This window comes from Lutra lutra, chromosome 8 (assembly GCF_902655055.1).
Source record: "Lutra lutra chromosome 8, mLutLut1.2, whole genome shotgun sequence".
NCBI lineage: Eukaryota > Metazoa > Chordata > Mammalia > Carnivora > Mustelidae > Lutra > Lutra lutra.
The window spans coordinates 49,926,444-49,939,030 of record NC_062285.1 but is presented as its reverse complement, the minus strand read 5'-3'; positions in this window follow the sequence as shown (position 1 = coordinate 49,939,030).

The following is a 12,587-nucleotide window of genomic DNA, read 5'->3' as shown; positions in this document are numbered from 1 at the left end:
AGCAATGTCTACAATAGCCAAAGTATGGAAAGAACCTAGATGTCCATCTACAGACGAATGGATAAAGAAGATGTGGTATATATACACAATGGAATACTATGCAGCCATCAAAAGAAATGAAATCTTGCCATTTGTGACGACGTGGATGGAACTAGAGGGTATCATGCTTAGCGAAATAAGTCAATCGGAGAAAGACAACTATCATATGATCTCCCTGATATGAGGGAGAGGAGATGCAACATGGGGGGTCGAGGGGGTAGGAGAAGAGTAAATGAAACAAGATGGGATTGGGAGGGAGACAAACCATAAGTGACTCTTAATCTCACAAAACAAACTGAGGGTTGATGGGGGGAGGGGGTTGGGAGAGGGGGTGGGGTTATGGATATCGGGGAGGGTATGTGCTATGGTGAGTGTTGTGAAGTGTGTAAACCTGGCGATTCGCAGACCTGTACCCCTGGGGATAAAAATATATGTTTATAAAGCTGTAAAAAAAAAAAAAAGAAAGAAAGGATGAATCCCCAAGTTTTGTAGCAACATGGACGGGACTGGAAGAGATTATGCTGAGTGAAATAAGTCAAGCAGAGAGAGTCAATTATCATATGGTTTCACTTATTTGTGGAGCATAACAAATAGCATGGAGGACAAGGGGAGATGGAGAGGAGAAGGGAGTTGAGGGAAATTGGAAGGGGAGGTGAACCATGAGAGACTATGGACTCTGAAAAACGATCTGAGAATTTTGAAGGGGTGGGGGGTGGGAGGTTGGGTGCACCAGGTGGTGGGTATTGTAGAGGGCACGGATTGCATGGAGCACTGGGTGTGGTGCAAAAATAATGAATACTGTTATGCTGAAAAAAATAAAAAAATTAAAAAAAAAATTCTCTCCTACTATATTCCAAGCTATTGTCTGAATAGAGCTGAAGTTTGTAACTTAAGCTATTATTGCCAGAAAGCCCCTGCAAAGTTTCAAGTAAGCACAGTTCCTGGGCAAGGCGGTTTATGGGGAAGGAGAGCCCTGAGACTCTCGGGAAGCCCTTTAGTGTCAGAATGTAGCCGTTGACTGATCTGGCTCAGGGCATCAGAGACCCAGCTCTGACTTGAAAGTGTTAACTCTGTTGGTTCTTACTCCTTGATTTGTCATGCTCTGGTTCTTCAGTGAAAGCTCCTCTCTGAATTCAGACTCCTTTTGTATTTTGAAAAAACAGTAGGAGGAGCTCTTTGGATGGGGTGAGGCTATAGCCATCTTTTGATAATAATATTTTTTTTCTAAGGCACTGTGCATAGACCTAGAGGCATTTTATGTGGTAGGTTTTTATCTCTTTTTAAAAATAAATAGAAAGGGACACATGAATTTTTATTAAATCATCGATCTAAAAACAAAACCTATGGTAGCAGAGTGTTTCCCCATATTTTCTAATAATGCTTATTACTAACATTTTTTTATTATCCTAAAAACTAGTTTCTTCTCTTCTGATTGTATGATAATATAAAATGATTGGTAGGCATATTATTATAGCTGTTTTAGATTTGAAGATTTATTTTGGGACTGGGGTCATATCATTTGGGAAAACATGATTGTATGGTCATAGCTGTTGCTGTTTTCCTAACTAAATTTTTTAATTTTGATAATATTTTAAGACTTTTATCTACTTAAATGTTCAAATCATTAATTAGGCCAAGGCTTAGAGCTTAAGGCTCATTGTGTTTGGGACAATACGTTTCATATCTGTAATTCAGGGATCCTTACCTGGTTGATCAAAATAAACTGAAACCTCACTGGTTGAAATCTGGGTAGATCCTGCTGTTATGTTTCTCTGTCTCCTCTGTGGCTAGTATTTTATGTAGAAGTTAGCAGCTATTAAACTCTACCCCTAACATTTCAAATGATTATAGTGTTTTAATGAAATACAAAGCAGCTTTCACAAAGAGGTATAATTGGAAAAGAAGTCCATTCATTCAGTTATGCATCAGTGAACAAATATTTGTTGAGAACTGGACATCACTCTAAGTGGTGTCCTAAGATATGAAGTCAGAGCTATCTTAGTTCATGTTCCCTCCAAAAGCAGAGACTGAGAAGGGCTTGCTAGTAGGAAGTTTTAGTTTGGAAATAAACAAAAGTGGGAACTAGAAATAATGAAATAGGGAAAGAATCTAGGTGTTATTGACCTGGGTTATCATTATGGGTATCTAGGGTTCAGTCCCTCTGGGACCCCCTGAGAACTGTCTGGGAGGACCCTCAATATTACCCCCTTGAAATACGGAAGTGAGTAATATTCAATCCCTCTAATAGGGATCATCTTTGAGGGTGTTAATTCCCTTTGCTTCTAAGTTTGTGTAAGAATCAGAATGACTGACTGATTCCTGAAGTTGTCTAGCAGAGGCAAAGAAACCCCCATAGAAAGAGAAGAGAATGCACTGTCAGTTTTCATCTACTGGTTGGCATGGCCAAAGCTGGACTCAAAAGTGGGCCAAGAGGATGTGAGATAAGGCAGAAGAGGAGTCTGATGAAAAAAAAGCCATGTGTTCATGAATCTTATTATCTGCTGATAGACTCAGACAATAGGTAATTGCAAACAATTAAATGTGATCAGTGATAAGAAAAAGGGAGAGTTTATCAGCCAGAACTGTGTTGGACTACAGACAACAGAAACCCAACTTAACCCAATGGAGGTGTATATTTCTCTTACAACAAGTCTAGGGGAATGCAGTCCAGGGCTGGTCTAAATGTTCAAGGAAGTCATGGAATACCAAGCTCTTTCCAACTCCTGTTCTTCCATCCTCTGTGTGTGACTTTCATCCTCACAGATACAGATGATTGTTCTAGTTCTGGTTGCTCTGACCATGTTTTGGGCAGGAAGACAGGGAAAGGGTAAATGATAGGGCTGAGCCAGCTAAGTCCATCTGTTTTTATTAGGAAAATCATAGTTTTCCAGAAACCCACCCAACAGAATTCTACTGACATATCATTGACCAAAGTAATTCACATGCTCTCCCTTGGCTCAGAGGAGCCTGGGAAAATGAGTATTTTTAACTGGACACATTGTACACTAAACAGATTTGGAGTACTATTAGTAAGAAAGAAGGGGGGAAAGATAATTGAGTAAAAAACTTCTAGATTCTGCCTCTGAACTCCAGAGAGCCCTGGGGAGCATGAAGGAGGGACCCCAAACCTGGACTGGGATGGTGAGAGGGTGGTCAGAGAAAGTCCTTGAAGATGACTCTTGAACTAGGTCTTTAAAGATGACTTGGAATTAACTAAGTAGAAAATATGTAAGCTTACATTTGTGTATGGTGACAGGGGGCAGGGAAAGTGTTGAGTAGAAGGACAATTTAGACATTATGTAGTTGAAGTGGAATCATAGTAGACCATAAGCACTTAAGAATAATTTCAGGGAAATACAATGTGGCTAAAGAATTGAGTGCAAATGAGTTGTGGTGAGGTACAAATCTGACAGATATTTTAGGACCAGACTAGATTAGGAAGGGTCTTGTAGACCATCATAAGGAATTTGGAATTTATTTGGAAGGTTATGGGAAATTATTGAAGCATTTTAAACAAGAAGGTAATGTGATAAAATCTGTATTAAGAATCCAATCTGAAACAGTTTTGGAGAATGAATCGGAGGACACAAAGTGGATAATAATTAAGTATTTGCTATATGTTGAGGGAAAATGGTATGGTCTGGAACAAGGACAGAGAGAAGGGAGGAGATTCACAGAAGATTTCAGAGACAGAATATATAGGATTTGGTGGACAGTTGTGTAAGCAACAACAACAGGAGAAGTAGATTTCAAGTGAAATAGGATGAATGGACATGCTGAGGTGGGAGCTCCTGTGGGACAGTCTAGAGGTGATGCCCAGTAGGTAGCAAGAATGTTGGGACTGGAAACTTTGTAAATATGAGCCAGAATCATAGTTCAGAGGTCATTAGCATTAGATAACAACTGAAGCATCAGGCACAAGTGAGGTCCTTCAGATGGAGTGAGATAAGAGAGAGGAGCATTGAGGGCAACACCATAGAGCACATTTACACAAGAAGATAGATACAGGAGAAAAAGGAAGGTGAGAAGATGAGTAGCTCTAGGAGAGAGTGGTGTACTGAAATCTAGGGAGGAGAGAGATACGGCGTATGATGGTAGTAGTAAATAATATGAGCTTCAGATCAGGCAGACCTTGTTTCTAGTCCAAGTTCTACCCCTTACCAATTGTGTGATACAGGTCAAATTTACTTACTCTCTCTATGCCTCATTTTCTTCCTTTGAAATGAAGAAGTTTTGACAGTCTGTTTCCTCATTTTGAAAATGGGGATCATAATAGTACCTATCTTAATATTGTTTTAAAGATTAAATGGAATAATGTATAAAAAGTGCTCAAGATTATACCTAGCATAGGGAAAGTTCTCAAAGAACGAAAGAGAGTTGGAAGACATCCCTTAGACTGTGATTCAAAGGAGGTCATTGGTAACTTGATGAGCTTCAGTGGCATGGTGGAAGCAGGAGCCAGAATTTTGTGTGTGTGTAAGTGGACTAACGGGGGTAAATGGATTGTGAAGAGATAGATGATGATGTGTATACGGGAGTTCACTCTTCCCTTCTTTTCTGGATGTTTGAAAATTTCATAATAAAATTTTTAAAAGAAAGACTTAAATAAAGATCATTAATTATAAAAAACATTTTACTCTTCCTCCAAAATATTGAACACATGATAGAAATAGCAGAAACCCTTAGTGAGTTGGAAGACTCAAGACTTTGTCTGATGGAGAGAGGCTGACCAAAGCCCAAGGAGGAGGATTTCCAGAGTTTTGATGTTACCAAAGGGAAACTCAATTGTTCCTGTATATTAATCAAACTCAGAGTATGTATATATCAATCTCCACACCAGCATAACCTTTGGAGTTGGGCTTCTGTATTTAAACCCTGGCTCTACCACTTGCTGTGAGATCTTATTTAACCACTCTTTGTCTCAGTTTTACAAATTTATAAAATAAATGTATTTCTTCCTACCTCACATGGTTGTTATGAGGAATTCATTTAAGGTACTTACAGTAGTGTTAGGAATATACTAGAATGCTAAAAAATATTTTACTTTTTTTATTCATAATTCTATATTTCTATCTAATCTAATACTTTCCTACTTAAAAAAACTTACCTTGAGTAATTGTTTTCCCTAAGGGAATTCAGAAGTTATGTTACCTTTCTTGCTATTGTCCTTCTCTGGATAGTGGCAAATATAAATGATGTTTCTCATGACATGTATGTTCACACCCACCCACCATGTACACACACATAATAAAAACATTATAAAAATTGCAAAGACACATTAACTCTTCCCTTAACACTCCATCATTCTCCAGTAACTACAACTGAAGCTAGTTCCACTTTCAAAAGTGTCAGAAATTTTCGTGGTGGGGGCACAGGGGCAGGTCAATCCAAGTTGGAAACAGATCTTGGTCGAGCCCAAGTCCCTTTGGGAACTATGCATTCACACAAATACTCAAGAAGCTGGCTTGACATAGTCACACCAATGCCCATGTGTGGGAAGGGAGGAACTCATTCTTTTTATTTTAAATACTTTTTAAAAAGTAGGCTCCACACCCAGCATGGGGCCCAACATGGGGCTTGACCTCATGACCCTGAGATTGAGACCTGAGCTGAAATCAAGAGTTAAACCATTAACCATCTGAACCATCTAGGCACCCAGGAGGAATTCTTTTAAATTCACAAATCTATAGAGAGCCTGGGCCTGTGCTTTGTGATTGTTCATGCCCCCACCCACTAGGGGAGGGCTGAATTGGAACTGAGTATCTTTCAGGTTTGTCTATCATTTTCACCAAAGAAATGTGTTTATTAAGTCATACTATTTTCTGTAATGGTTGGAATAACAACCAATTTCTCTGGTGTGGGATGCTCTCTACCCTTTCTTCATCTTACCAAATCCTATTTATCCTTTGAAGTCAATCTCAACTCCTGAGTGGGAGGGAGTAAATGAAGGTGATTTTTCCATGAGAATCAAGCAACAGTGACATAGGAGTCATGCAAAAGGAATTCCTCTGAGATATACATCACTTAATTGTGACAACTGCTACCATGTTAGTCAGGATAAGCTATACTATGTTGTAGGAAAATATTGTCCTGGAATCTCCAGGGCCTACACCCTAAAGCTTCCTTTCTTGCTTAGGCTGCAGATCTAATTTGAGTGGGCAGATGGTGAGGCACAGAGTGTAAGGTAGGGTGGTGGTGGCTTTCTGCCCACATAGTCACTTTCTGCCCACATAGACCAGCCTGACAGCAGCTCCACCATCTGGAATGCCTCTGTCCCTGCTGGGCGAGAGATAGACTAGGGAAAGGCTGAAGAATTGTATAGTGTCTTGTTACCTCCTCAACCTACAAGTGATGCAAATCACTTCTCACATTTTATTGGCCAGAACCAGTCATATGGCCCCTTCTAACTGTAAGAGTGCTGGGCGATGTAATTTTCTGAATATCTAGTAAGAAAAGTAAATCTATATATGGATAAGGTTGGATGATGTCTATCAAAATACATAATATTTAGGCTGCTGGGGTTCTGCGTATATGTGGAGGGTGTGATGTGAGAGATAATGGTTTTTATTCCCAGAAACCACAGAAACATCGCTGGGACTTCTGGGTACTGGCTAAATGTATTCAGGTATATTTGGCTTTTGTATAATGAGATAAACTAGAGTCAAGACCCAACCTCACAATCTATGAAAGTCCAAGGCCTCAGATAGATGGCTGAGAATGGACTGTGCATACCAAATAGACATATTAAAGCATGCAGCAGAAGAAAATCAGGACCTCCCAGTCCTCAGTCATGGGCCACAGGAAGAGTTCTGAACTAAAAAACCCAGGGCACCAACACATCATTTTTTGGTTAGTAACTTGTCCTTTATCTTAACATTTGGCTTCATTTGGCAGACAATAACTCTGAGCAATAATAAATCAATTGGAGTCAGCTGTCCAATAGTTTAGTTTAAGATTTAAATGTAGGCAAATGGTAATTTATTCATTTATGCCTGTCTTACTGCTAAGACATGGAAATATACCCTTTCTTGTAAATAGAAAATAGCAATCAAAGTGCCCTTGGCAAAGAAGCAGGTCCTCCTCTCCCCAAGAGGTAACTTTAAAATAGGACTTGAATTGGCTTTGAATATTTACATAAGAAGATTTTTAAAACCAAGAAATCTTTTGAAAGTTAAAAACATTATTAAAATAATGAACCAGGGATGAAGGAAGTCTGGACAGAGTGGATTGTATTAGTAGAAAAGCATTTGGATAATTTCATTGCATAATTGAGCCAAGAATTCTACTGGTGTGGCTTCAGAGGCAAGGTCTTTTCTAAGTTGGATTCCCTGTGCTGCTTTGATGACATGAATCCTTTCTTTATGCAGTTAGAGAATGATGGTGAGAAGCATATCCTGTCCAGTAGGAAACCCACAGAGTGATGTTTTTTGGGTCTGCTCCTGGAAGATATTTTACTTAGTGCAAATCCTCAGTGGGCCAATAAATGATGACACATTCATCCATTTTTTTTCTTCCAAATTACTTAGTAGCTGAGAGATTCAGTGTCACAAGATGGTGTCAATGTGGCCCATAGACCTTTTACTGCTAAAATGACCACAAACTCAATTTCTCACTTTTAAACATATGAATTTAGAAACAACCTAGTCTAGATAAAAATCTGAAGCTGATCCCACACAAAAAATGAGCTGTAACCCCAGATGACTGCGTTTTATATTTGCACTGGAACTTTTCTTTTCCATGTGGCTGGCAGAAAGAATAAATTTTACTGAGGCTTAATATTTGTGAATCATCCATTTCAGTATTATTTAGACCAAAAATGGAACCTCAACGACTGTTTGGGCTGCAGATATCTGGGCTAGCTGGGTGGACCTTGGGTCCAATCAGGCAGATATACTGTTTCATTTGAAAGGGAAGATTAAGGTTCTGATCAGATGGGCAGGCATGCCCCCAGTGGCTATGAAAGTTTGAAATGGGAACTAATTTTTTAGGTGGGCTGTTTGTTAGTGGATTGTTTCTAATTCTAATGAGTTTTGCTTCCCTTGCAACTGAGGTCTAGAATGAATCTTCTGGAAATGAGAACTTCAGTAGATCATAATGTGTCTGTTCATATTCCACTCCAAAGCAAGTTATTTGGTCATTCCCAAAGTATACTCCATCCATGGAGATGATGGAGGAGGAAAGGAGTGTTTCTGAGCAATATTCCAAACCAGCATTGAAAGCAATGAGGGAGGCACACAGAAGATGCCTGTCTACCTTATCTACCGAGAAGGAGGAGCATGGAGGCAAGTCCTGAGGAGCTGGGGAGGGATGGAGAAAGTCTTTTAGTGGCTCAGTGTGGCCCTGTAGGTTTCTCCATACGATATTATTGTTGTGAATGGCACTTAGGGACCAAATATTTTTAGTTCCCGAAATATATATGAATATGCTAAGGCTGTACTTATATAAATGAATATCATTTATTGAGCCCCTGCCACATGTTTGGCATTGTACTAAATGATTTTCATGCTTATTTCAGAGGCCAACAAATTTCTTCTACTAAGGGCCAGACAGTAAACAGTTAAGGTGCTGAAGGTCATATGCAGGCTCTGCTTGAGTTACTCAATGCTGCTGTAGTTGTGTGAAACCAGCCATACAAATACAAAAGCAGACAATACTGAAATGAATGAGTGTATCTGTGTTCCAATATCACTGCATTTATGGACTCAGAAATTTGAATTTTACATAATTTTCACATGTCATGAAGTATCTTTATTCTTTTGCTTTCTAAAAACCATTCAAAAATGTGAAAACTCTTCTTATGTGGTGGGATGTAAAAAACAAAAGCAAAAACAAAAGCAGGTGGTTGACCAGATTTGGCTCATGTTCCATAGTTTGCTGATCCTGCTTTATCACATTAAGTCTTCACAGTTTACCTCGTGAGGTAGTTACATCATCCCATGTTATAGATGAATACGGAAGAAGTTTAGTACAGAAGTCCCCTCTTGCCCATGGTTTTGCCTTCTGTGGTCTCAGTTACCTGTGGTCAGTCATGGTCTGGAAGCAGATGATTCTCCTTCTGACGTATTTTCAGAGGCGAACAGTAGCCTAACGCTATGATGCATGCCTACCCCATCCACCTTACTGTATCTCATCACATAGGCATTTTACTATCTCACATCATCATCAGAAGAAGTGTTAGTATAGTACAAGAAGCTATTTGAGGAAGAGAGAAACCCAATTCATATAGCTTTTTAAATTTTTTAAAATTTAAACTTAATTAACCAACATCATTAGTTTCAGATGTAGTGTTCAATAATATATCAGCCAGTGCTCATCACATCACGTACCCTCCTTAATGTCCATCACCTAATTACCCCCATCCACCTGCCTTCCAGCAACCCTCATTTTTTTTTGTAGAGATAAGAGTCTCTCATGGTGAAAGACAATTATCATATGACCTCTCTGATATGAGGAATTTGAGAGGCAGGGTAGAGGGTTGTGGGAGCTAGGTGGGGAAAAAATGAAACAAGATGGGATCAGGAAGGAGACAAACCATAAGAGACTCTTAATCTTATGAAACAAACTGAGGGTTGCTGGAGGGTGCAGGGGTAGGGATAGGGTGGCTGGGTGATGGATATTGGGGAGGGTGTGTACTATGGGGAATGCTGTGAAATGTGTAAGCCTGATGATTCACAGACCTGTACCCCTGGTACAAATATACATTATATGTTAATTAAAAAAAATTCCTTCTCATGGGCCTTTTGGGAAAAATAAAAAAGAGTCTCTCATGGTTTTTCTCCTCTCTGATGACTTTTAATACAGTATATTGTTATAATTGTTGCATTTTATTATTAGTTATTATTAATCTATATGCTTAATTTAGAAATTAAACTTTACTGTAGATATATATGTATAGGAAAAAAAGTACATAGAGGGTTCAGTACTATCTGTGGTTTTGGGCATCCACTGGGGGTCTAGGAACTTATCTCCTACAGATAAGGGGGGGACCACCATATTTCTGCTAATCTCTGGCAATCGGATAATATCACATCAAGAAGTTAGTGTGATTTTTTTTTTGCTTTTGACTAATGACAGTTCATAATCTATAACAGAACAATACAGTTTCCAATGTTTCCTGAGTGTATTTTATTTATTTTTATTTTTTAAAAGATTATTTATTTATTTATTTGAGAGAGAGAGAGAGAGAGAGAGAAGGAGAGGCAGAGGGAGAAGCAGATTCCTTACTGAGTAGGGAGCCCAACATGGGGCTCAATTCTAGGACTCTGAGATCATGACCTGAGACAGAGGCAGACACTTAGCTGACTGAACCACCCAGGCGCCTCTCCTGAGTATATTTTAAATATCATTTATACCACAGAAGGAAAATATGTTTATCTAATTTTTCATGATTTTAAACATATTCTAATTTATTTATGACATACAACAAATAGATACTTTACACTTCACTTCCATTTAAGTATGTTTTGTTTGTGCTAATGTTAAAACATACTGATTTCTCCTGAATACACTCTGAGGAAAGAGAAGATGGTTTGAAGTGATGCTGGGGGATATCAGAAAGGAGAAAAACTTGGCCATTTTTAATGTGGGTAATTGGGAGATGGTGGAATGTAGACAAATATGAATGCACGTGAATGCACACATACACACACAAACACACACAGAGCACACACACACACACCCGCCAGACAAAGAATTCCCCTTCTGAATTTGGCAAAATGTGGAAAGGTTACAAAAGGAAGATTTTTCTCTTTCACATACTCAGTGTGGTGCATTACTGATGCCTCAGTGAGTTTAAATAAAACAACTGGACTCATAAGAATTCATACATATTTCCAGCATATTGCATTTTAGACTGTAATAAAATTCCTTTACAATATGGATTTTTTGGTTAAATGCCTTAAGATAGAATATGAGCCAAATAATGTTCCTTGAAACACAGTCTCTGCATACAATAAAGATCTGATCCATCACAGATATTAGTTTTAGCTGCCAGGGCCTTTCTAAATTAAAAAAATTGAAACTTCTAATTTAAATAATAGGCAATTAAAAAATTTCAGAATGCATTCGTTGCATATGACCAAGACATTTAGGCCAAGAAACCCATGTATAAGGATTGAAGAATGTGGTGTGCTGACAAACAACACATCCATTATTTGTTATATTTAAAAAAATCTAAGTTGCCTGGCATGGCTGTGTCTAATTACATATCACAATATCAGTGGGTAATTGTGCTTTCTATGAGAAAAATTTGTTCCAAAGTCAAAATGTCATCTTGCTGTCAAATAATCCCGCCGATTACTATAAACAGAGCTGGAGAATTGTGCTGTGACCGAGAAGATGTGATGTGAATTGTGTTCATTATCCAAGACATGACTTCCATTGTAATTACACAAATACCATGATAGCTTCCTTCTGCCATCTCCTGCTTGCCTGCTGCCACACATACAACTTATTAACATTCAGTCAATACAGCACCTTTTATACCGTTAACCTCGGAGCCAAGTGAGGTCATTCCTTCATTATGATGGATTCTGTATTAACACAGCAACTTACATCAAGGATTAATATTTCCCTTTTCTTCATTTATGGTTAAATTAGTAATTAGTCTAACACCTGGGTTCCATTATATTCTTGTTTGTCTGATCCTGTGTTGAGAATTCAACTGGCTTACAGGAAACTTCAGAACCCTCTTGCCAAGGAAGAGTTACTTTCCTCTCTGGCTACATCTGCTTTACAAAGTAGAAAAAAAAATATTTGGCATCAGGTATAATTTGAATATGAAAAACATTAGTGATATGAAATGAACCAAAGGAACATATGGTGTAGAAAGTACATATCGGTTTTTGGAAATTGGGATTAGACTACATGAAAGTTCTAGAAATTTGTTTATTGTGATGGGAACCTTGAGTCTGAGGTCATTCTGGTGTTTTGGAATTTTATTTTCACAATTCTTTAGTGTAGTTTCTTATTCTGTTTGGTGAACTGTCATCAACAGCCACATTTTATGTAAGCCTGTGCTTAGTTTTCTTATAGGTAGCTATCTGAACCTTTGAAGTTGAGAATAGAATTATTATAGCAAGACAATTTTAAGAGGAAAGAAAATTATACTTTTAAAAAAATGGCCTCTCACTATGAAGAACAACAAAATTCAGGAAGAGGCAGCGATGGGGACAGTTAATGTTTCTGAGAATCTCTATTAACCTTTGGTGTCTGTGTCAATTAATGTTTTTATCTCCAACAACACTGGAATATTATTTAGAGGTTCTATGGTAATTAGTGGAACATTTTACAAAATTTTATTTTATACTTCTGTGGCTGTCTTTGGAATCGAAGTTTGAATGAACTTGGCATGCTTACAGTTTTCACCATGGACAACTGAATAAAATTCCTAGCAGATAAAAGAGCAATGAGATACACAAATCCAGGCCATCTTTTAAAATAGGTACTTCTCGGAAAAAAAAAAAAAAAAGGTACTTCTCTGGGGCAAGTAGTCTACCAGGTGCTCCAGACAGTCTTTTCAAACTCTTTCAAACACTTCGAATAGCCAA